The sequence below is a fragment of the Sciurus carolinensis genome, chromosome 3, assembly GCF_902686445.1.
Source record: "Sciurus carolinensis chromosome 3, mSciCar1.2, whole genome shotgun sequence".
In the NCBI taxonomy this organism is placed as follows: Eukaryota; Metazoa; Chordata; class Mammalia; order Rodentia; family Sciuridae; genus Sciurus; species Sciurus carolinensis.
Genome location: NC_062215.1, coordinates 159,369,720 through 159,395,081, shown reverse-complemented (window position 1 = coordinate 159,395,081; position 25,362 = coordinate 159,369,720). Strand labels below are relative to the sequence as shown.

At 36.9% G+C, this 25,362-nt stretch overlaps 1 protein-coding gene and 1 non-coding gene across 13 annotated transcripts in view; both read left to right on the top strand.

The window, feature by feature from the left end:
* Ikzf2 (IKAROS family zinc finger 2) overlaps positions 1–25,362 on the top strand; it is a 154,496-nt gene that overhangs the window by 62,628 nt on the left and 66,506 nt on the right. The gene's annotated exons all lie outside the window — the stretch shown is intronic.
* Positions 17,683–17,756, top strand: Trnap-ugg (transfer RNA proline (anticodon UGG)). The gene has a single exon. It is a non-coding gene; the product is annotated as a tRNA-Pro (tRNA).

The window sequence follows — 25,362 nt, the reverse complement described above, 5'->3', positions numbered from 1 at the left end:
TTTGCCTAACAATTTTAATGGCTTCATTGACAGCTTACTTATCTGCGGTTTGTGGAATTCACATAATTGTCTTTAAAAATTGTAAAATTAGCCCATCTCTGGGTGTTCTGGTGCCTTCCCTCTTTTCTAAAGCATTTTTCAAAAGTTCCTGGTTTATTTTCTTGAAAATTCCTGCATGTTCTTCGAAGTTTCTGAAATATATCTCATCTGGGCCTGTATTAATTTCCTGAGGCTGCTGTAACAAAGTCTAGATTGGAAAATATATTATCTCACAGAAAAAATATATTATCTCACAGTTCTGGAAACTAGAAATCTGAGAGTAAGACATCACTATTTTTGGTTGCTTTTGTGGAATGTGAGGGGGATCTGTCTCTCCTCTAGCTTCTGATGTCTGCTCACAGTCGCTGATGCTCCTTGGCTAGTGGACACATTACTCTGATTTTTGCCTTCACATTCATGAAGCATTCACTCTGTATGCTTCTTTCTGCCCCAGGTTCCTTTTTTTATAAGGACATTCATTAGCCATTGTAAGTTAAATGCCCACCTACTCCATTGTGCCTCATTTTACCTTCATTAATTACATCTGCAATTTTTTCACAGCTCTCATTTTAAATTGCCTTTTTTTTGGCAAAAATAGATTATGATACAAAATCATTTCATTGTATAATTTGTTTCCATGCATGACCAGAGCATCAAATAAAAGTGTGAATGCCAAAGTAAATCAGCTTAGGGCTAGTGACACAAAGATCTTATTTGTTTAATCTCAATTAGAAAGCTTAGAAGAAAAAAAAAAAAAAAAAAAAAAAAAACAATGGACTTCACCAGAAGCTCAACCCAGACTATAGAAACCCCACCAGCCTGGGATTTCCATTTAAGACACATATACTCTAGTGATTAGGTTTTGGTAGCCTTTATTCCCCACTACCAGCTCCACTGATTCATGGGTGTTAGCCTTAGTGTTCCTCGTTACCTGTGGGACCCCACCGTTACTTCACCCATGTCCAGAAATCATTCTCATCTGCATCTATGGACCAGGAAATTCATTGGCAAAGGTCCTTTGTTGTCATTACCTGTCAAGAGAAAGCTGGTGTTCACATCAAGGATGCCACGTGTGTCTTCTAGGTTTCTTTGTAGGAACCCTCTCTTCGGTGCTATTATATCTTGTCATCTGGGCCTTAAAGAAATTTTGCTAGTGCTCAGAATATCAGGAAGTACCCCTTAACAGGTTTCTGACTATACTCCAGAATTTTGTTTCTTATGAAATTCAGTTCCATCATGTTTTGGCCCCCATTCCTCTGCTATAAGTATTTACTCTTAAGGAAGGACTCCCTAGGCTGTGTTTTCTTCTCTATACTTACGTGTTACTAACCCTGGGTTCAGTTTCCTCTTCTTTCTCCCCTTTACAGAATAAGGGTTATCATGTCCATAAAGGATCATAAATAGAATTAGGGCTGTAGAGTAGAGATTAATTTTTGTCTGATCTCTCAGACAAAAATGTCTTATTACATAAAGCGTTAAATTTACAAATTAGAATAATTCCTTGGAATTGTAAAACTTTGTATAATGTGTTTGAGGAACAGGTAAGACCCTTATGTGATTATAGCGGTATAAACCAAGGGAAGAGTAATAAAGGGTGATACGTATTTCAAAAGGCCACCCTGTGTACTCTGGAGAATGGACAGAGGAAGCAGTGATAGGCAAGGTGATGTCGAGGAGGCCTTGGTGTACATGATATCCAGGATTCAGCTAGAGTGGGGGCAGTGGGGAGTGTAAGAAATGGGCTAGAGCCTATTGGACATGCTGATGGACTGGAAGTGGCACATGAGGGAAAAAAGAAGTGTAAGAAATGACTGCTAGTTTTGGCCTAAGTGATGGCATTTACTCATATGGTGGGGGTGGGGGGAACAGTGGACTTGGGGACTGAAGTGAAGAACTGTGTTGTAAAAACACACAGATAAATGAGACTTCTCAAGGTGCCTTCCTCAAAGGATTAGAAAGCCAGAATATTCTTTCTGTGTAGTGCAGTTATGAAACCCCGAACAGCACGGCAGAGGACCAGAGCTGCCAGGTCCTTTTTAAGACTTGGTGTCCTCATCTGTACATGGGCATTTATTACTTATTTCACTACATTGTTTTGAAGATTACATTAGATAATGTTTGTGAAACACAAACACAGTGCCTAACATGCAATTAACACCTAGTAAATGTCAAAATTAGTGTTGCTATTGTTATTTTTGGCAAAAGGAATGCTATTTTTAAAGCTAACTTTAAATATTTTGGAATGAGAAAGATTTATGCAATAAATAATAATGAAAATTTATTTTACATATACATGCATACATAATATACATACTTAGTATGTATATTATGTATATGACTTTCTTTTTTGGGTTACATTTTTGTACCTTATAGAAAGAACTACAAAGTATTAAAACCAGTAATTTGAATTTTATAAGCATGTGGGGAGACTTTCTGACTTATAAGTGTGATTAGCAATGTGAGTTAATATTTCTGCCTCATAAGATCTGTCTATACCTTCGTGCAAATCAAAGTTCCCTCAGCAGTAAGGAGTCAAAATGCAGCAGTAGACACTATTTAGATCAGCATTTTTCTCTGCTCTACATGGTTTAATCAAAGGTTCATATCAATACCTTTGATTTGCTCAGTTTTTCCATTGATTTGACTTTATTCTACTCTTTGTCTTAACATTTAACATTACCATTTTAAGTGTACTGGTATTGCACATTCAATGTATACTTGAGAATATTATATTGGGACTCTACACATGCCATTAACAGAGAGATCTTGAAGGAGCAAAGGCCAGATCACTTAAGAAAACCACAGTCTCTTCTTTGGCAATAGTGTTGAACCTGGAGGAAAGCCAGATGTAGCTGGTGTAAAGTTAGATTCCATTCCATCAGCATAATAGTTAATAATAGTTGATTGACAGGGATGTGAAGAGTACCCTCTTTTCTTCCCCCCCCTCCACTCCCATTCCAGGCTAACCTCTCTAGGGAATATGCCATTCCTTTCCCCATTCCTAAAATTCTTTGCTTAAGCACAGCCAGGGGCTGCTGGACTTGTGCCCAACAATTCATAGGGAGGTAGAGAGATCTCTCTGAAAGAGTTGTGAATCCCTGAAGTTACTGATGAGGTAGCTCAGTCGTATCCAAATAACTTTAGGGATGTGGAAGAAACATGAGTTTTCCCTGCTAGTGTATTTATTGGAAAAATAGCTGAATTCCTGTCACTCACCTGAACAAACTTAGTAGCAAGTAATTAGGATCACTTCTGCTTTCCTTTAGCCACATATGACATTCTTGTTGACAGAAATTTAGGTTGATTTTAGTAGGTCTTTTATGATTCATATCTCATGGCATATATTATTTTGCATTGTTAAAACTATATTAAACAATATTTGTTGGGGAACTTAGTACCAGTAAATTAGTGACATTTGCCACTTTCTTCCAACTTTTTTTGGGGATGCAGGTATTTGCAGAATATGAGCTATTCAAATAGTTACAGCATTCCAGAGATTCTTTCCCTGGATTCTGCATGCTTACATTTGGAGTTATATTTAAATACTAAGAAGTATTACTGAATATTGTTGAATGTAAGATTCACTGCTATAGTGATCAGGTGAAAATTCAAAAGTATTTCCTGTGTCCAAGTAATTCTTCTTCTTAGTGGGATAATGATTCTGATACTCGAAGTAGTCTTTCGTTTTGTAATTTGTTGAAGTTAATATTTTGTATTGCCTGCAGTTTGGGTTAGCAATTATTCTTTAACCTACATCTCACCACCACAGAGCAACTTGCTAACTTTTAATCACTACCTTCTCAAGTTTAAGAACTTGGCCAGAGTGATCCCGGAAAGTCTCAACATTTTCCAGTGAGTAAAGTCCATCTCTTTTGGAGATCTTGACACCTATCATTAACAAGGCTGCAACCTCCTTAAAGATAATTGAGAAAGGAGACCTGTTCTTCTGTATATTTAGTAAAGCATAAAGAGGTTATACACCAGGATAAGATCGCTCTTAAATAGAATGCATTGTATTGTCTGGCAGACTGACCCACCATCATGTAGCCTCCTGCATTCTACAGATTATGTTGTGGGTTTCAGGTGTTTTTCTCAGGTCAGTTTCCCTATCATTAATGCTGCAACACCTCCGCTGAATAGATATCCATTCTCTCATTCTTTTATTACACCCCAGTGTAACCAGCACTGTTGACTCTCAGGAGTTGATAAATAAGCTCCAGTTTTACTGCTTTTGAAAATAAAACTTTAAAATTGTTTCTATAATAAACATATGGTAAATAAAATCCTAAATCAGGTTTTTTAACATAGCCTCATGTAAATGGAATCACATTGAAATATATTAATACTTAATGTTAATAATATATACCCTTCATATGCTTGACATGTCACTGGCCTCAATTATCTTATTGGCAAACAGGAAAAACTGTCCAATCTATTTAATAACAGAAGTAAACTGAATATAGTTCCTCTCTGGAGCACCTTTTAATAAAAGAAGGAGTTTACCTTTTGATTTTCAAAATGCTTACTAAAAATTGCCTTTACTGTCATCCAAGTGTTTTTATGACACAAAAGAAAGATGACTTGGGGAGGATTTGGTTTGATTCAGTAAACATTTTCTGAGCACTTCTGAGCATTTTTGAGCCAGTCACTGTGTTGTGTCTGGAACGCAGAGATGAATAAGTTTGTTCCTGGGTCACGGTGTACAGTGTAATAGAATAGACAGTTAAGTCATATTACTGCCCTTACAACTTGAATGTAGAGTCGCTGTTCTCTTAGGGGCTATTAGTTTTGGCAAATTAGGTGAGAAAGGGAAATTCTCTCTGAAAATCACATTGGGATTGGATGTTGAATGATGAAAGCTGAAAATGAGGACAAACTAGGACATCCAATGAAAAGGGATACCTCATGAGCAAAGAGTGTAATAAGCAAGTGTGTGGTGTGAAGTCAGGAGAGTGCTGCAAAGGTTGCAGAGTATGACTTCAACAAAGGTTATTGTTATTCTGTTTTTTTTTTTTTTAGATCAGAGAAAACCAAATAATATTTTTTTGCATGTGTATAAAAGCCTTCAAATAAGCCTTCAAGATTTTAGTACTTTGTAGCAACTTAGAAAATTCTGAAGGAAGATATAGTAGCAGGAACCTTTTTCTTTGAATGATATAAACTCCAGATGTGCTTAAATTAGTAGCACAGAGCATTTTCTTAGTTTTTGATGGGGAAAATGTATTGCTTTATCACTGGTATATTCATCTATACATAAAACAATATTAATTATCCACCTTCCACTTAGTGTTAGGAAGACATCAGGTGATCAAGGTAGACATGGTGCCTGCCATCAAAGAACTTTAAGATTAGGACAAAGACATGCTTTTTCTCTTTGTAAGTGTATTCCTGTTTTAGAGTGACATAGATCATCTTCAATCCATGTGTTTTATCATTTTATGATTGTTTCAAAAATAGTTTTGTAGACTGTCTCTAAGATCTCTTACATTTTCATTTCCTTGTCCCATGCTATAATAAAATAATTACTAAACAGTCTTCTAACACTGACTTTAGGAACTGAGTTAATGTTGCTGAGCACAAACAATAGTTTGGGAGAATTCCTTGGACAGAGAACAAGGAATAGAACTAGGATTTATTGTTACTTCTATGTGGTAGACACTGTGTGAAGAGATTTCATGTATTTTATACATTTATTCTTTAAAATGTTTCTGGGTATTATCTCAGTTTTTTTTTTTATTTTATTTTATTTTTTTTTTCTTTTTATTGTAAACAAATGGGATACATGTTGTTTCTCTATTTGTACATGGCGTAAAGGCATACCATTTGTGTAATCATAAATTTACATAGGGTAATGTTGTTTGATTCATTCTGCCATTTTTTTCCCTTCCCCCCCTCCCCTCCCACCCTTCCCCTCCATCTATACAGTCCTTCCTTCCTCCATTCCTGCCCCCTCCCTAAACCCAACTCCAACCCCAACACTAACCTTTCCCACCCCCATTATGTGTCATCATCCACTTATTAGCGATATCATTCTTCCTTTGGTTTTTTGAGATTGGCTTATCTCACTTAGCATGATATTCTCCAGTTTCATCCATTTGCCTGCAAATGCCATAATTTTATCATTCTTTATGGCTGAGTAATATTCCATTGTATATATATACCACATTTTCTTTATCCATTCATCAATTGAAGGACATCTAGGTTGGTTCCACAATCTGGCTATTGTGAACTGAGCAGCTATGAACATTGATGTGGCTGTATCTCTGTAATATGCTGATTTTAAGTCCTTTGGGTATAGGCCAAGGAGTGGGATAGCTGGGTCAAATGGTGTTTCCATTCCAAGTTTTCTAAGGAATCTCCACACTGCTTTCCAGAGTGGCTGCACTAATTTGCAGCCCCACCAGCAATATAAGAGTGTACCTTTCTCCCCACATCCTCGCCAACACCTGTTGTTGGTTGTATTCTTGATAATTGCCATTCTAATTGGGGTGAGATGGAATCTTAGGGTGGTTTTGATTTGCATTTCTCTTATTACTAGAGATGTTGAACATTTTTCCATATGTTTGTTGATTGCTTGTACATCTTCTTCTGTGAAGTGTCTATTCATTTCCTTAGCCCATTTGTCAATTGGATTATTTACATTCTTGGTGTAGAGTTTTTTGAGTTCTTTATAGATTCTGGAGATTAGCGCTCTATCTGAAGTATGATTGGCAAAGATTTTCTCCCACTCTGTAGGCTCTTTCTTTGCATTGCTGATAGTTTCCTTTGCTGAGAGAAAGCTTTTTAGTTTGAATCTATCCCAGTTATTAATTCTTGCTTTTATTTCTTGTGCTATGGGAGTCCTGTTGAGGAAGTCTGGTCCTAAGCCAACATGTTGAAGCTCTGGACCTACTTTTTTCTTCTATAAGATGCAAGGTCTCTGGTCTGATTCCGAGATCCTTAATCCATTTTGAGTTTAGTTTTGTGCATGGTGAGAGATATGGGTTTAGTTTCATTCTGTTGCATATGGATTTCCAATTCTCCCAGCACCATTTGTTGAAGAGGCTATCTTTTCTCCATTGCATATTTTTGGCCCCTTTGTCTAGTATGAGAAAATTGTATTTATTTGGGTTTGTGTCCGTGTCCTCTATTCTGTACCATTGATCCACCTTTCTATTTGGTACCAATACCATGCCGTTTTTGTTACTATTGCTTTGTAGTAGAGTTGAAGATCTGGTATTGCGATACCCCCTGCTTCACTCTTTCTGCCAAGGATTGCTTTAGCTATTCTGGGTTTTTTATTCTTCCAGATGAATTTCATAATTGCTTGCTCTATTTCTGTAAGGTACATCATTGGGATTTTAATTGGAATTGCATTGAATCTGTATAGCACTTTTGGTAGTATGGCCATTTTGACAATATTAATTCTTCCTATCCAAGAACATGGGAGATCTTTCCATCTTCTAAGGTTTTCTTGAATTTCTTTCTTTAGTGTTCTGTAGTTCTCATTGTAGAGGTCTTTCACCTCTTTTGTGAGATTGATTCCCAAATACTTTATTTTTTTCCAAGCTATTGTGAATGGGGTAGTTTTCCTAATTTCTCTTTCTGAAGATTCATCGCTTATATATAAAAATGCCTTCGATTTATGTGCATTGATCTTATATCCCGCTACTTTACTGAATTCACTTATGAGATCTAAAAGTTTTCTGGTGGAATTTCCTGGTTCCTCTAAGTATACAATCATATCATCAGCAAATAGGGATAGTTTGAGTTCTTCTTTTCCTATTCGTATCCCTTTAATTTCTTTGGTCTGTCTAATTGCTCTGGCTAGAGTTTCAAGGACGATATTGAATAGAAGTGGTGAAAGAGGGCATCCCTGCCTTGTTCCAGTTTTTAGAGGGAATGCTTTCAGTTTTTCACCATTAAGAATGATATTAGCCATGGGTTTAGCATAGATGGCCTTTACAATGTTAAGGAATGTTCCCACTATCCCTATTTTTTCTAGTGTTTTGAGCATGAAGGGGTGCTGTATTTTATCAAATGCTTTTTCTGCATCTATCGAGATAATCATGTGATTCTTGACTTTAAGTCTATTGATATGGTGAATGACATTTATTGATTTCCTGATGTTGAACCAACCTTGCATCCCTGGGATGAAACCCACTTGATCATGGTGCACTATCTTTTTAATATGTTTTTGTATGCGATTTGCTAAAATTTTGTTGAGAATTTTTGCGTCGATGTTCATTAAGGATATTGGTCTGAAATTTTCTTTCCTCGATGTGTCTCTGTCTGGTTTAGGAATCAGGGTAATATTGGCTTCATAGAACGAGTTTGGGAGAGTTCCCTCCTCTTCTATTTTCTGGAATACTTTGAGAAGTATTGGAATGAGTTCTTCTTTAAAAGTTTTGTAGAACTCGGCTGAGAACCCATCTGGTCCTGGACTTTTCTTTGTTGGAAGACTTTTGATGACTTCTTCTATTTCATTACTTGAAATTGGTCTATTTAAATTGTGTATGTCCTCCTCGTTCAGTTTAGGCAATTCATATGTCTCTAGAAACCTGTTGATGTCTTCGAAATTTTCTATTTTGTTGGAGTATAGATTTTCAAAATAGCTTCTAATTATGTTTTGTATTTCGGTCGTGTCTGTTGTGATATTTCCTTGTTCATTCCGAATTTTAGTGATTTGGGTTTTCTCTCGTCTTCTCTTTGTTAGTGTGGCTAAAGGTTTATCAATTTTGTTTATTTTTTCGAAGAACCAACTATTTATTTTGTCAATTTTTTGTATTGTTTCTTTCGTTTCAATTTCGTTGATTTCAGCTCTGAGTTTAACTATTTCCTGTCTTCTACTACTTTTGGTGTTGGTCTGTTCTTCTTTTTCTAGGGCTTTGAGCTGTAGTGTTAGGTCATTTATTTTTTGAGTTTTACTTCTTTTATTAAATGCGCTCCATGAAATAAATCTTCCTCTAAGTACCGCTTTCATAGTGTCCCAGAGATTTTGATATGTTGTTTCTTTGTTCTCGTTTACCTCTAAGAATTTTTTAATTTCCTTCCTAATATCTTCTGTTATCCATTCATCATATAGTAGCATATTGTTTAATCTCCAGGTGTTGGAGTAGTTTCTGTTTTTTACTCTTTCATTAATTTGTAACTTCAATCCATTATGATCTGATAGAATACAAGGTAGTGTCTCTATCTTCTTGTATTTGCTGACATTAGCTTTGTGGCATAATATATGGTCTATTTAGAGAAGGATCCATGTGCTGCTGAGAAGAAAGTGTATTCGCTCTTGGTTGGATGGTATATTCTATAAATGTCTGTTAAGTCTAAATTATTGATTGTGTTATTGAGATCTATGGTTTCTTTGTTCAATTTTTGTTTGGAAGATCTGTCCAGTGGTGAGAGAGGCGTGTTAAAATCACCTAGAATTATTGTGTTATGGTCTATTTGGTTTCTAAAATTGAGAAGGATTTGTTTAACATATATGGATGAGCCACTGTTTGGGGCATAGATGTTTATGATTGTTATATCTTGCTGATTTATGCTTCCCTTAAGCAGTATGAAATGTCCTTCTTTATCCCTTCTAACTAACATTGGCTTGAAGTCCACTTTATCTGAAATGAGGATGGATACTCCAGCTTTTTTGCTGAGCCCATGTGCATGGTATGTTTTTCCCCATCCTTTCACCTTCAGTCTATGGGTATCTCTTTCTATGAGGTGAGTCTCTTGCAGGCAACATATTGTTGGATCTTTCTTTTTAATCCAATCTGCCAGTCTATGTCTTTTGATTGATGAATTCAGGCCATTAACATTCAGGGTTATTATTGAGATATGATTTGTATTCCCAGTCATTTGGTTCATATTTAAAATTTTTGACACATCTTGGTTCCTCCTTTATTTGACAGTTCCTTTAGGATAATTCCTCCCTTTGCTGATTTGCTTCTTTGTTTTTTATCTCTTCCTCATGAAATATTTTGCTGAGAATGTTCTGTAATGCTGGCTTTCTTTTTGTAAATTCTTTTAGCTTTTGTTTATCATGGAATGATCTTATTTCATCGTCAAATTTGAAGGTAAGTTTTACTGGGTATAAGATTCTTGGTTGGCATCCATTTTCTTTCAGAGCTTGAAAAATGTTGTTCCAGGCCCTTCTAGCTTTTAGGGTCTGGATTGAAAAATCTGCTGATATCCGTATTGGCTTCCCCCTGAATGTAATTTGGTTCTTTTCTCTCACAGCCTTTAAAATTCTGTCTTTATTTTGTATGTTAGGTATTTTCATTATAATGTGCCTTGGTGTGGGTCTGTTGTAATTTTGTGTATTTGGAGTCCTATAAGCCTCTTGGACTTGATTTTCCATTTCATTCTTCAGATTTGGGAAATTTTCTGATATTATTTCTTCAAATAGATTGTTCATTCCTTTCGTTTGTTTCTCTAAGCCTTCCTCAATCCCAATAATTCTCAAATTTGGCCTTTTCATGATATCCCATAGTTCTTGGAGATTCTGTTCATGATTTCTCACCATCTTCTCTGTTTGTTCAACTTTGTTTTCGAGGTTAAATATTTTGTCTTCAATATCTGAAGTTCTGTCTTCCAGCTGTTCTATCCTATTGGTTGTGCTTTCTATGGAGTTCTTAATTTGGTTTATTGTTTCCTTCATTTCAAGGATTTCTGTTTGGTTTTTTTTCAATATCTCTAACTCTTTATTGAAATGATCTTTTGCTTCCTGAATTTGCTCTGTTAACTGTCGATTGGTGCGATCGTTCAATGCCTGCATTTGCTCTTTCATCTCATCGTTTGCCTCCCTAATCATTTTAATTATGTACATTCTGAACTCCCTTTCTGTCATTTCTTCTGCCATGCTGTCGTTGGATTTTATTGATGTAACATCTAGATTTGTTTGGGGCATTTTCTTCCCTTGTTTTCTCATATTGTTCAGGGATCAGTGGGTCGTTAAGATATTGCAGATTTCCTCTATCAACTTATAATGTCCCTGAAGATTGTTAGTATATCCCCTCTTATCCTTCAGTAGCCTGAAGTCTTGGAGGAGGTTGATAATGCAGAGCTCCACGAAGAAGCTGCCTCTCTAGGGTGGTGACCCTCAGGTGGCGTATATTCCCTGCTAGTGGGCAGAGGTGTCTCCACTTGTTGACCAATGGTCATCCAACGGGGAAGTAGGCTGCGGGCTGAGGCAAGGCCTGTTTGTGCCTATGTCTCTGACTTTACTGTCCCTGTGGGAAAACCTCCCCCGGCCAGGAAGAGTCACTCGGTGGGGACGTCTCGCTAGTCAGTTGCCCTCCTAGAGGTTCCCCTCAATCTACAACTACCCCCTGGGCTGGGCTGTCTTCTTCTGCAACGATCCCAGGGGCCCGGACCTACGTCCTGGGCCTGGGAGCCTCACCCATCGCAGGCGAGTCTCCTTAGGCTGCCTCTCCCAGAGAATCTGCCCGCCGCCCTGGAAACTTCGCTCCGCCCCTAGGCGTGTGTCTGCGCGGCTCTTCCAGCAAGAAGCCACCTAGCTCCTGGGACCCTGCTCTGCACCAATCGCCTGGCTATGCAGCCCCTCCCCTGAGCCACCACCTGGAGCCCCGTACAATAGCTCCGAGACACAGAGACCCGCCACACACCTCCTCCTCCGGACAGCCGCCCGGTTTCCGACGCAGTCACTAGGAATCCAAACAACTCACTTTGGGTCTCCTCCTCCCACCAACCACCCGTAGCCCTAGGCAGTCACTCCAAGTCCAAGTGACCCGCCCTGTTCCTCCTCCTCCTCCTTGGGGTAGCCGCCCGGGTGTTCAGGAGCGGTGGCTCCGAGACCAGGTGACTCACCACGCTCCTTCTCCAGGCAGGCCACCGGTGTTCAGGAGCGGTTGCTTTTAGTCCAATCAACTCACCACTCGCCTCCTCCTCTGGCAACCGCCTGTGGTTCTGATGCAGTCACTCCCAGACTAAGCGTCCCACCGCTCTCCTCCTCCAGGCAGGCCACCAGTGTTCTGGAGCAGCTGCTCCGAGTTCAAACAGCTCGTCACGCAGCTCCTCCTTCGGCAACCGCCCGCAGCTCTGATGCAGTCACTCCCAGGTCAAACAACAAGCCACGCTCCTCCTCCTCCTCCGGGCAACCTCCTGGCACTCAGGAGCGCTAGCTCTGAGTTCACACAGTTCACCACACAACTCCTCCTCTGGCAACCGCCTGTGGTTCTGATGCAGTCATTCCCAGACCAAGCGTCCCGCCGTGCTCCTCCTCTTCCTCCGGGCAGTCCCCCGGCGCTCAGGAGTGCCCACTCTGAGTTCAAACAGCTCGCCACGCAGCTCCTCCTCTGGCAACCGCCCGTGGCTCTGATGCAGTCACTCCTAGACCCAAGCGACCCGCCGGGCCTCTCCTCCTCCTCCGGGCAACCCCCCCGGTGTTCGGAAGCGGTCACTCTGGGTCCAAACAGCTCACCACGCAGCTCCTCCCCAGGCAGCCGCCCGGAGCCCCAGCGGCTGCTCGAGTCCAAGCGCTATGCTGAGCCGCCTCCTCTACGATGATCCCAGTTGTCCGTGTTTACCGCTCCAGTGGGGGGAGGGGCGTCTCGCCGAGTAACTCCACTTCACAAATTCCCTGCGTTCCGGGGCTACCGCCCCATCCGGGACGCCTCCCCAACAGGGGAGACTCACCCGGCAGCTTTGAGTTGGTCCCAAGTCTCTCACTATCTCCTCTTTTGAATCTTGCGTCCTGGAGCAGCGTGAAATGCAGCCGCCCTCTAGTCCGCCATCTTGGCCTGCCCTTATCTCAGTTTTTAAAAATAAGGGAAAACTTCCAAGATTGGGAAACCGAGGCTACTAGCATATTCCTTCAACTCACAGCTGACAAGCATCAGCTTTGGGATTTGAGATCAAGATGGTTGGATTGCATCAAGTGTGCTCATTTTATGTAGCTTACACAGGTGTGCTTAAAAAATTGTTTAGCCCTAAGTGTCAGTTTGGATATTTAAAACAAGGCCTGATTTACTCCAAAATCTGTTAAATAGGTTATTTAAACTTCAAATAAATATTGTAAAAGCAACATTTTTTTCTTTAAGGTGGTGTTTGGTTTTAATGCCTTATTTTCTGGTTATAATTTTTATAGTTTTTTTTTTTTTCCCACCCTATGGTTTAATTCAAGTGAAGATTTCAAGAAGTCATGTTTTTCTATCAGAGGTATAAAATAAATATAAAATGTTTTTCTGGGGATCTAAATGAATTGCTGATAACCTGTAAAATAAAGTAAGATCTGTCCTTGCAAGTACATTTCATAATAAAAAGAAAAACTTGAACTGTCAAAGGTGGTAAAAATGTCCCTGGTTTTTAATGGGTGTGATAAGTTAATTAGTTGAAAACCCATCAAAACAATTGTCACTAAAATTTATGAGTCTTTTTGGTATTCATGGAGAGTTAAGAGTGGATGTTTTTTATTCACATATTCATCAAACTTTGAAAAAGGATATTTTTAACTACTGCTTCATAATAGATAAATTCTGATGGTCTAAATATTCCTTCATATCTCATTTAGTTAGAACTTGGAGTCACTTGAGTGACATAGGATAGTGACTACATATGTGTTAAGATCCAGACTTTATACAAGTATAGTTTTAAAATAATCTTTCTCAGAGGATTTGCTTTATTTACATTATTAGCAAAGATTCCATAGGCATATATATATATATATATATATATATATATATATATATATACTCCCTTATTGTAAGTGTCATTGCTACTGGTATGAATATACTACCATAGGATAAGCTTATGACAGGTACATTGGTAAATAAAAGAAAGCCCTTATATGACATTTGCTTTACCTTGTATATATGTTCATATTTTTAGATAGCTATTTTATTTCCTTAATTGGACTGTAAATGAGGTAATGCTCATTAATGATCATTCCTTCTATTCCAAACGTAATCACAATTTTATATATCGAAGTTTCCCTATATATTCATTGCTATTGTATTTCATGATCAGTTGTTTCACCTTATAGTACATGACACTCAGTAGAACAAAAATCTAGGAAAACAAATTCCCATTTGACATGTTTCCAAAAATTCTAGATTTTTAATAATTATGTTAGATACTTGTAGTCAGATTCACTTGCTATTAACTTAATCATGCATTCTTCTAGTTTTTTACAGACCTATCAGGTTATAGAGTTCTTATTTAAATATTACTGGGTCTTTTAAAAAATGTATTTAATAATCTGCCGGACTTCACAGCCTGACCTGTGACTTTTACTGTTGAATATCCTTAATGGATTCAAATTCAGAGCCCTAAACAGGGAGGATGGTAGGAGCTGTGTATTGACTCACTGATTTGGTACAGACGATATTTGATATTAGTCCTGGCCTGACCCTGGTACCTCACTTCCTCAGGGTCTGAGTTTGTGGTTTGCTCCTAGGGTTTTTGAGTTTCTTGCCCTTAAATTCCACTTTCCTCATGCCTAATTCCTGACTACCAACTGTTTTTACTCTGTTGCATTTAAACTGTTGTTCTGTCTGTCCGCATATCCTTCTGCCCAGTTTGACTGGCAAGTCTCTTCAAGTTTCAAGATGGAATTTAGTCACCTTCTTGGAGAAGCCTCCCTTAACCACCCACATTTCTTTGTTTATCTCTTCCTATACTAAGTGCACACATCCATTAATGTACTCACCATGCTATATTCTCATCATTTGTTGACTTTCTGTCTGTGGACTACTGTCTGAACTTCTTGTAGTTCAATAAATGTTTAAAAGAGTGAATAATTTCTGCTACTTTGATCATTGCCAATCACATGTTATGCATCTACTTTGAGGATGTTAGATACTGGCATTTAACTGAATCTTCTAATGACATTCATACCTACTCTTTTATTTCTTACTCTGTTATCCTGATTTCATTGTATGTTTGGGCCATGCTCCAGTTGCTGATTGCTTTGATAACCTCTGGCTATCTCTGTATGCTCTTAAGTCTTCTTGACCTGTGTCAATTGCTCTTCCTGGGCCTGGTATGCCTCTACTGGGCTTCCTGGGTGAGAGCTCATTATTATTATTCTAGCCTATAAGCTTTTGATTCTACCTGACTCAATCTATCTTGGACATATGAATAAAAATTCTAATTACTTTTTTTTTGTCAGTTTTAATAGATTTACACTAAAAAAAAAATCTGAACTCAACAAACACACACACACACAAACACGCACACACACGCACATACCTCTATAAAGGGATATTTAATTATTAGGACTAATTTAAGAATAGGTTAAGACTGTGCTAAACAGCCCATATTTTATTAAATGGTTTATAGAGAGAATTTAATAAGTTGTCTTTTCCCTCTCACCCGACATGTGTGTTGTAGTTGTCAAAGTTGTTAGAATTAGTTATGATTTTGAGTCAATGATAAGTGGTACTATATAGTTTAATGACAATTAAAGCATTTCTTGCTGTGGCTAACTGTATACTTTATCTTAAATTTGTTATAAATTTGAAAATTAATGTTTAAAATATTCACCAAATATATGAAAATTTACTAGATGTAATAAATTATTTGAAGGTGCTTTTTAAACATTTAGTTTTAATTTATTTTACACAGTCTTCATCACTTATTGTCATTGTTTTGTTGTTGTTGTTTTGATTGGGGATTAAATGCACGGGTGCTTTACCACTAAGCTACATCCCTTGTCCTTTTTATTTTTATTTTGAGATAGTCTTACTAAATTGCTGAGGGTGATCTTGAATTTTTTCATCCTCCTGCCTCAGCCTCCAGAATTACTGGGATTACAGGCATGTGCCATTGTGCCTGGCTAATTTTCATTGTTTGGACCTTCTTCTTTTTTTTTTTTTTTTTCTTACTGATTACTTTTTTATATTTCAACAATTTTCAAAGTTCTTTCTAAATTATAATAATTATATCTTTAAAACTATTGCCCTGGACTGGTCAGTTTGTTTGTTCTTTTTATTTTTCTTTTAATGTGGAAAATTTGAATATATAGAGAAGTAGACATTTAGTAAACCTTCCTATATTCATCTATTGCTTAGCTTCAGAGTTATCAATTAATAGGCAAATTCTTTTTTTTTTTTTTTCTTATCTTAAAGCAACTACCGCCGCCCCAAACACAACATTATATTTAAGGCAAATCCCCAACTTCTTTGAAATTTCACAATAAAATGTTTATAAATTCCTCCTGATATCAGAACAGAACATTACAAGATCTTTCTTTTCTATCTATATATCTCCTTATAGCTACTTCATGCTACATAGAAAGCTCAGAATGGGTGCTTATATCTTTGTTCTTAAGATAGTGCTTTTATTTCTTCTGTTCTAATTTTCTAGTTGAAGATTTTAGGAGATAGCATTGGAATATACATGGGTACTGTGTTCTGGGAATAAGATTAGGTATGTGCCATCATGCTGCATTCCCTGCTCAAAATACATGGTTTTAAAGTGTCAGCCAAATTCTTTGCTAGAAATTGCCCCATCAGCTTATCAAATTCATCAATTGGTTTTGAATTGGTTTCCTTCCTTCCTTCCTTCCTTCCTTCCTTCCTTCCTTCCTTCCTTCCTTCCCTCCTTCCCTCCTTCCTTCCCTCCCTCCCTCCCTCCACCTCCTCAGGGCCTCATGCGTGCTAGGTAAGCATCCTACTGTCAAGCTCATTCCCAACCACCTAGCCCTTTGTTAAAATTGAATTTGTGACAGGATCTCATTAAGTTGCCCAGACTGACCTTGAACTCACAATTCTCCTTGCCTCAACCTCCCAAGCAGTTGGGATTACAGGCATGTATCACCACACACAGTTGAGTTTCTTGAAAAGCTTTCAGCCGGGTTTCAGGTAATAGGAGAAATGATATGTGAATTTTGATTGGAGCAGTTAATATGAAAACATATATAAAATATTTTTCATAGTTTAATATAAATTTGTAGAAAAAATTTCAATTTAGGAAGTTGAAGAAATTAATATTTCTGTGATAAGAAAAGTCTCAAATATTAAATAATAATTTATCTGGGGCTACAGAATACTAAAATTTAATTCATGGTATATGCATGCTTTTCAGGGATGCATTTTTTTTTTAAGCTGTAGATGGACACATCTTTATTTTATTTATTTATTTTTTTATGTGGTGCTTAGAATCAGTGCCTCACATATGCTAGGCAAGTGCTCTACCACTGAGCCATAACCCCAGCCCTCTGGGTTACATTATAAGAACCACTAATATGCATGTCTGACAAATGAGTACACCTATTGTCCCTTATGATAGTCATCTTTTGTTAGAATTCTGATAGCAGAAAATTAAGTTACTAGAAATTTTTAAAATATTCCTCTTTATACCAGAATTGGTTACTTCTAGTTTAAAATAATATCTGTTATTAGTAGATAACAGAAAATAAATCCTAGCTTCTATGTCATAAGTAATGCTATGTCAGTCTTAACATACATGTAATATAAGCACAACCAATACATCTGATTAAAGAGTTCTGTTGAACTTTTGTAAATTCTAACCAATGTTCAGTCTGCATTTTAATCTTTGATATAAATATTTGTATGTAACAGTTTCAAGCATGTCAGAATAACTTCTTTGACTTAGTTTTATATTGTGTTACTAGTGAAAAGCATAATGATGAATAAATACTTCCTGGTGTTGCATCCCTTTCAATTAAGAATGTATGTGTCCGGGGCTGGGGAGATAGCTCAGTCGGTAGAGTGCTTGCCTTGGAAGCACAAGGCCCTGGGTTCGATCCCCAGTACCCCCCCCCCCAAAAAAAAAAAAAAAAAGAATGCATGTGTCTCTTTAAAATTTCTTACTTTTTGTTGTTCATTGGTATGATCTTTAGATCCATGCTCTGGATGTTTACAACAAAATAATGAAGACTATTATAACTTTTTTAATTTGAGAGGATATTAGAATATATTCATGGGATCAGGGAAATATGATTATGGAAATGGGGTCAGATAGGTACAATTTTCTTGACTCCACAGGTTGTTAAATTTCACTTTTTCCCCCCTAGTTTCTGTATTTTAAGAGATAATTTTCATATCATTCTGAATATCTGTAGTTTTTTTAATAAATTCATATAGTTCTTTGGATGTTAATAAGGCTTTCACTTTCCTGATTTGTATTTTATATGTTTAATGTGAGCTTTTTTGGAAATATAAAGTGTACATTGGTTTTCTGCTACTTTTCTTGTGTATAAAAGTTATATCCTTCAAGAGTGTAACATGTGATCAATTGCCCATTAAACATTTGAATAGTTCTATGTCTTGCTGTAGAATGTTTTCATGATTTTGAGAAAATGGATGATGTCAGTAATGGGTAGTGACCATATACATCATATTTCCCAGGAAGAATTTTCTGTTAAGCTTTCGTAAGTTTTTCTGTAATAAATATGTATTTAGTTCATTTCCACTTTCGTAAGTTCTTCTGTAATAAATATATATTTAGTTCATTTCCATTTACTCAGTGGGAAATTGAGATACTATTATTTTATCTCCTTTGTTAATCACTGACCATCACTAACCAGCAAATTTAAGAATCTTATACCTAGCTCTGTGTTTGGTTTATGAACTATGTTAGTTTCCTTTATTAACTTTTACTTATGGTATTTCTCCAGCAATGGAAAACAATTCTCATTTTCTCCCTACCCCCCAAAAATGAAGAATATGCCCAAGTGGAAGAATTGAATGTTTTTAGCATTTGCATCTATTTCTTTACACTTTCTGCCTTGTTACATTCAGAACAACACTGTCTGTACTAGGTGATAAGTATTCTAGTATGATACTTACTGATTTAGGCATTATTCAGAGATTTTAAAAAATGAAAAGTTAGTTGGGCAAAATTGGAGAAATAGAATAAGGTTAAACAGAATAAAATGTATAGAATAGAGCTCAATTTGAGGCTTCAAATGAATGGGTTTCAGTACATTAGACCTCATACTCATGTAAATATGAATTTAATTTTCATATTTCTTCCACTAAATTTTTATCAAGTTGTCATTTTTTAATAGGTTTCTATGGAAGCTTAAAATAAGAGCACTAGTAAATATAAATAAAGTCTGATATGCCTGGGCTTGAAAAGGTACCCTATCAGTGGAGAAACAAACGTAAATAAACATGATTCTCTTGTCAGGCTTATTTTCGAAAGTACTGAAACTCACTAAGGCTTATAGAAGCCATAATTAAAGTTGTGAGGTCTTTTGCCTTCTCTGTTTTAGAATGAACTACTTGATGACATATTCAACCATGGGATGTCTTTAATACCCAATGAAGATAATAATAAGATATGCAGAGTTTAGACTATCTACTGCATAATTCCTTACTATCTTATAATACTATATATTTTGGCTAGTTTTACTTCATATAGTGCTGGTGAAAAAGTGAGTTTAAAAGAAAAGACGTAATTGACCTGTAATACATGGGAAGATCACCAGTGGAAATAGGAAAAAAGCAAAGGAAAGGAATCTGAAAATGAATCTTTATTTGACTAATTAGTGACAAAAATTTCTGAGTTACTGCTTTTTTATTTTTCATCATTAGCTGATTTGATTGGGAAAGGAAAAGAGATTTTAATTTTACCCTTGTCATGCAGTGCAAGAATTCACTGTTTCAAAATGGAACTGACAAGTGAATTTCATTAAGACTGATAATATGGCAGCACAGTGAAAGCTTGCAACTTTTATCAGCACATAGAAATTTTAACCAAGCTATTACTTTTTGACCAAAGTTCTATTGCATGTCATAGCCATCTTGTATTTAATGATGGTGAGTAGAATAGGTTGGTGAGGTTTCACTTCAGGTGTCTGTTCTAACTTTGTGTGTGTGTATTTCATTTAGTTTTTCTTCAAGGTTTTGCCCACACTGTGCTCCTACCTTTATAGTGAAAAAGGGTAGTTATTAGATTATTTCATTTATTTGTGATGGATAGAGTCTAGGAATTATTACTGAAAACTGTCAATTGATACTGACATACGTATTTTCAACGGTAAATATTCTGCTTTATTTTTTTCAGTATAATAAAAGCAAAACTCCATATCAGTAAAACAGTAATGAAATGAAGGTATTTCTGACACATGATAGAGATACAAGTTCTTAGTTCCAGGAATCTAACTGAATTTCTTTGAGCCCTTCTTAATTCCATGCCTTTATTCTAATTGCCTCTCAATATACAGACTCATGCAGAATAGTGGTTTCCCCTTGTCTCCATCTGGTAGAAACCAAACCTAAAGACAGGACTATGTCTAGTTTGGTTGTTACTATATCTTTGGTGCTTTAATGGTTTGTCTGGTATAAAAGTTGTATGCCATGAGTGTTTGTGGAGGGAATGAACACTCACACTTTACCATCTTGAATCCAGGTGTAAAGTCCAATTCTTAGATGTACTCATTGCATTTGGTTCCTTCGCTCTGCAGATTCTTTGCACTTTTGAATTTGTTATGCTGCATTTCAGTCATTTGCATGTGGCTTAGTATTTAGTTGTGTTTTGTTTAATGTTGTGTGTCTTCATTTATTTTATAATATTCCACTATCTGTTAATAAATATGTGTGTAGTTCCTGGTAAGATGTGAATGGCAGCATGAAGGGGAATGAACTTTCAGTTTCTATGTTTGTATAGTTTCCCCCCACATGGTTCCCTTGGAGCCCAGATAGGCATTATGGGGTTGTTTGACTGGTTCAGAAGCACAGTATCATTCAGCTTTATGATGTGGTCCTGATCGTCAGCTTCCTCTTCTAGCAAGTGAAGCTAATCCCTACCAGAAAGATTTGTTTGGGAATTTAAAATGGCTAACATTGAAGAACTCTCAACTAAATGGGCCTTTACTCAAGGTTAGTACTCTTCCTGTCTGTCCATTTTCACCTTCCATTGCTAGCCATTTCACAAAACTGTCTCACCTAATTAGTCATTTCCCATGGCCACAATGATACTGGATTTAACCTTTAGGAAACTTAAATCTTTCTTTTCCAGCAATACTATTTCAAGAGACCTAGACACTATCTTTGACTCTCGAATATTCTTTTTCCTCCTTTCAGACTTTTTGTCATTGATATCTGTGTTCCCCTGGTGTCCTGTATTGCTCCTTTCGGAGAACTACCTCCTTTGTTGGTAGACTCTAAGTCTTGTCTGCCTTGCTCACCCCTTACATATCACCCCTGTGTCTCCAGCATTTGGCAGTGTCTAGTGTATGGATTGCACTTTGAACATGTATTGAATGGTTGAATGGATTTGATTATTTGTAGTTTTTCTGGGAAAGAGATGATGTGAAGGGGACATGATGAGAGACAGTGAATTCTCTGATCCAGAGTACAATCTTCCCAAGGGCATTTTTTTCTATATACTTAATGTAAACAGGTGTAAGGATGTTAACAAATGAAGAAAGAAGCTAAATTTCTGTCTGTAAAAACTACCTTCAGGATTGTGTATGCTGCCATAGATTGTTTTGTTTTGTTTGGTTTTCTTGTGGCAAAAACTATGCTGTTTAAACCTACTGATGTCTTTGTAATAACATACTCAAAACTCTCATTATTGTACATAGTTAAAAATATAAATCTAGGGATTTCTATGTTATTTGAGAAAAACTTAATAGTATTTCACTGTATTCTTGTTAACTGTATAAACCTATAATTCTGATGTGAGCTGGAACTGTAAAGTTAAATGAGTAGTAGGAAGTTAGTTTAAATTTTAGAGAGGTAAGTTTTTCCTTTCTCTTAGTATAAAGATTGAACCAGGCACTTGAAAATAAATCCGGTCCTGAAATGCATGAAAATAATATTTTACTGGTTTATATATATATATATATATTTTTTTTTTTTTTTTGGTTTATATTTTTAAAATACTATTGCTCAATTCAAGGAAGGCTACATTGCCATGAGGTACATTAGTCATGTAACAGGTTTAAACTACTTAGAAATAATACTATGAGGAAGAAAATAAAATTGGTTCAAATGGTAGTGTCAGGTCAAGGAAAGAAGACAAAGTAGCTCCCTCTTGCCAGGCACATATTGTTAACTTTGTTCTGATGGCAGCTTTTGTGGTTTATTTAGGTTTCAACTTGTCCCTGAAGGTGTTGCTATACTGTGAAGGTGTAAGAAGTGCAGTAATGGAACAGGCTCATGAGATATCTTATCATTTGGACCTTCTTGGGCAAACCTAGCTTGAGTTTCTGAGTGGTTAGCTTGACATTTTGAAGCAGTGAGAAGTTGTGTCATTATTCTAGACTACTGTAGTACTTAGAGGGAAAAGATTTAAAGTTCATTGCAGTAATTGCTGACAGCTTCCATTGAATGAGAGGTGCTTTTAGGAAGCTTGTGTTGCTTTGAAAAAAAGACAACCTATTAGGAACATGAAAGAGAACAGTGGGCCTTGTAAGACGAGAGTGACAAAAATGTAGGTTTGGGCAGTTTTGCATCCCTCAAATAATTGCATACATTTTGAAAGTGGAGATGAAATAAAATGACTTTTAACGGTTGTTCATGTGTTTATGGTCTTTAAGCAAAGAAAGACTCTAGACTTCTGAAACTAACTCTCTGTATATTTTCAGTAACTAAAAGATATCAAACCTGGTGGCCAGATCGTCACAGGGAGCAAGGTAGCCAGCATGACTGGGCCTGGCACCGTCCATGTGAAGTGCTGAGGCGGCGATCCCCACTGTAGCAGCATTCCCCGCCTTGGAAACCTGCAATTTGCCTCTTAGTCCCAGATGGGGAGGAAGCTCGCAAACAGCTGCAAGCCATACATAATGGCAGGGTTCACATCCTGACAGGGACAAAGTAGAAGAAAGGAAAAATTCAAGAGTCTTCATAACATTATCCGAGTCAAAGATTTTATGCTTTCTGTGAAGGTTGTAGCACGCTTTAAAGTTTTGAGTCTGTTCCGTCTGTTTTGCTGCTTTTTCCTCTCCTGGATGCCGGCCAGCAGGCAGTTGAAGGAAACACTGGGGATGGCACCTTCATCACACTGCACCGTCTTCTGCTTACGTAGAGAACATGAACTGCTTCCCAGAGACTGTCCTGCACACGTACCAGCGAGGTTTTCAGTGTGTTTATATACTATGCGTGTGTATAGGTGTACGTTCACACTTAACTGTGCTGGTACTCACGACTTTGAGAACACAGAGAGATCAAGAAGTAGGAATTCTGGAATTACACAAATTTTACTTATATAAAATTTCAAGCATATTCTGGTTGTGTCCTGGAGTGGTATACCAAAGGGACAAAGGCCTTGGCCTGTCATAGGTAAGCTTTTAATTATTTTGCTTGCATAAATAAATAGCAGCACTCCATTTCACAGAGAAGGAAGCCAAGCTTCTTGGAAGGCAACCTGTACAATTTTAGGTGGCATAGATGAGAGCCTCAGCGTTATATCACGAGTTAATGGAAGAAATAATAAAATTTTTCATATCCAAAGCATCAAGCGTTTTAAGAGGGGTTTATTTTAAATGGATAAGGTACTCTTCATATCTGAAAAATGTACTGTTTTACCTTTAGAAGCTTAAAAAAGCCTTTTATATGTGCTTTAACTCTATCAGGTCTACTTTGCTTTCTCTGTTTCACAGAACTGTCATCACTTTAATGTTTCATGTACTTTAGTTATGAGCTTTAGAAAGCAGGTTAAGGGGTGATTTAGAACTGCAGATAGACAACACATGGAATAATCAAAACTTCAGTTCACAAATAGAAGGATGGCATGCTTCAGGCAATTACAATTTAGAGCAAGTTATCTTTTTGAATTAGTGACCTTATGAGAACATTTCTTGAGTATTTATGCCCTACATTTTGCACTAAGACTTCATAGCAGTTGCATATTCTGGTTTCGGGCTGTGGGGGTCGTGTTCTGAGTCATATTTTCACCATGGTATTTTGTAGTGCATGTTGCCCTTGTAAAAGTGAAAAAATACTCTATATATTTATCTATATGCACACATTTCACCTGTGCCACAGCAGGGACCGTGTCTGTCTTGTTCACACTGTATCACTTTGCCTGATATAGAGTGCTCAGTGAGTAATTTTGAGTGAATGATTTTTAAACAGTTTTCTCCTTCATACTTTGATGGTTGAAACATAAGCCTTCCCATAAGCTGATAGTACTTCTCTTTTGAAATTACTGCCATGGAAGCATTAACTCTTTTTTACTGTATTTTAAACCCTCTTTGACGTTGGCATATATTCTCCGTGTATGTTATCCATTGTGTGTATGTATTCCCCCAAAAAGTGTCATTCAATTCCAGCATATATTCACACCTTTTCCCCTCTTCATGCTTGATTCTTGTCTGACGTGTCATCTGGCTTCTCCCTTTATATAAATATTATTCAACCTTTAAGTACAATCTTTAAAACTTTTTTCACTGATAAATGAAAACGTGAAAATGACATGTATTTATGGAGAACTATTTGATGTTTCAGTACACATACATATTGTATAATATTCAAGCCAGAGTAAACACATCTATTGCCTCAAACATGTATCTTTTCTTCTTGGTGAAAACATTCAAAATCCTTTCTTTTATAGCTTTTTGAAATATATAGTACATTATTATTATCGATAGTCACCCTCCTGTGCAACAGCATACAGAACTTCTTACTCCTATCTGATCATAACTTGGTATACCCAGTGATCAACCACTCCCTGTTCTGCTTTGGTAAAAGCCATTCTTACTGGAATGAGGTGATATCTCATGATTTTGTTATGCATCATATGATGTTTAGTCACATTGAACATTTTTTAACATACTAGTTGGCCATTCGAATACTTTCTTTTGATAAAATGTCTATTTTAGGTCAATTGTCCATTTTTTAATTGTGTTATTTTTGCCTTTGCTATTGCGTTCTTTGAGTTCCTTATATGGTCTCAATATTAACCCACGATCAGATGTGTAGTTTGCAAATATTTTCCTCCATTCTCTAAGTTGTCTCTTCACTTTGATTGTTTCCTTTACTGTGCAGCAGCTTTTTAGTTTGATATGCTATTCAACTGTTTTTGCTTTTATTTCCTGTGCTTGGGATCTTGCCCATTCCAGTGTCCTAAAGCACTTCCCTTACGTTTTGTTTTATTTTGTACTGGGGATTGAACCCAGGGGTTTTTTACCACTGAGCTACATTCCCAGGCATTTTTATTTTATTTTATTTTATTTTTTCTTTTGAGACAGGGTCTTGATCAGTTGCTCAGGGCTTTGCTGAGGCTGGCCTTGAACTTGCTATCCTGCCTCAATCTCCCAAGTTGCTGGAATTACAGGTCTGCGCCACCACTCCTGGTCTTGCCTTATGTTTTCTTCTAGCAGTCTCATAGTTTCATGTCTTACGTTTAATTCTTTAATCCATTTTGAGTTTTCTTTTGTAATAGATAGGAGATGGGAGTCTAGTTTTGTTATTC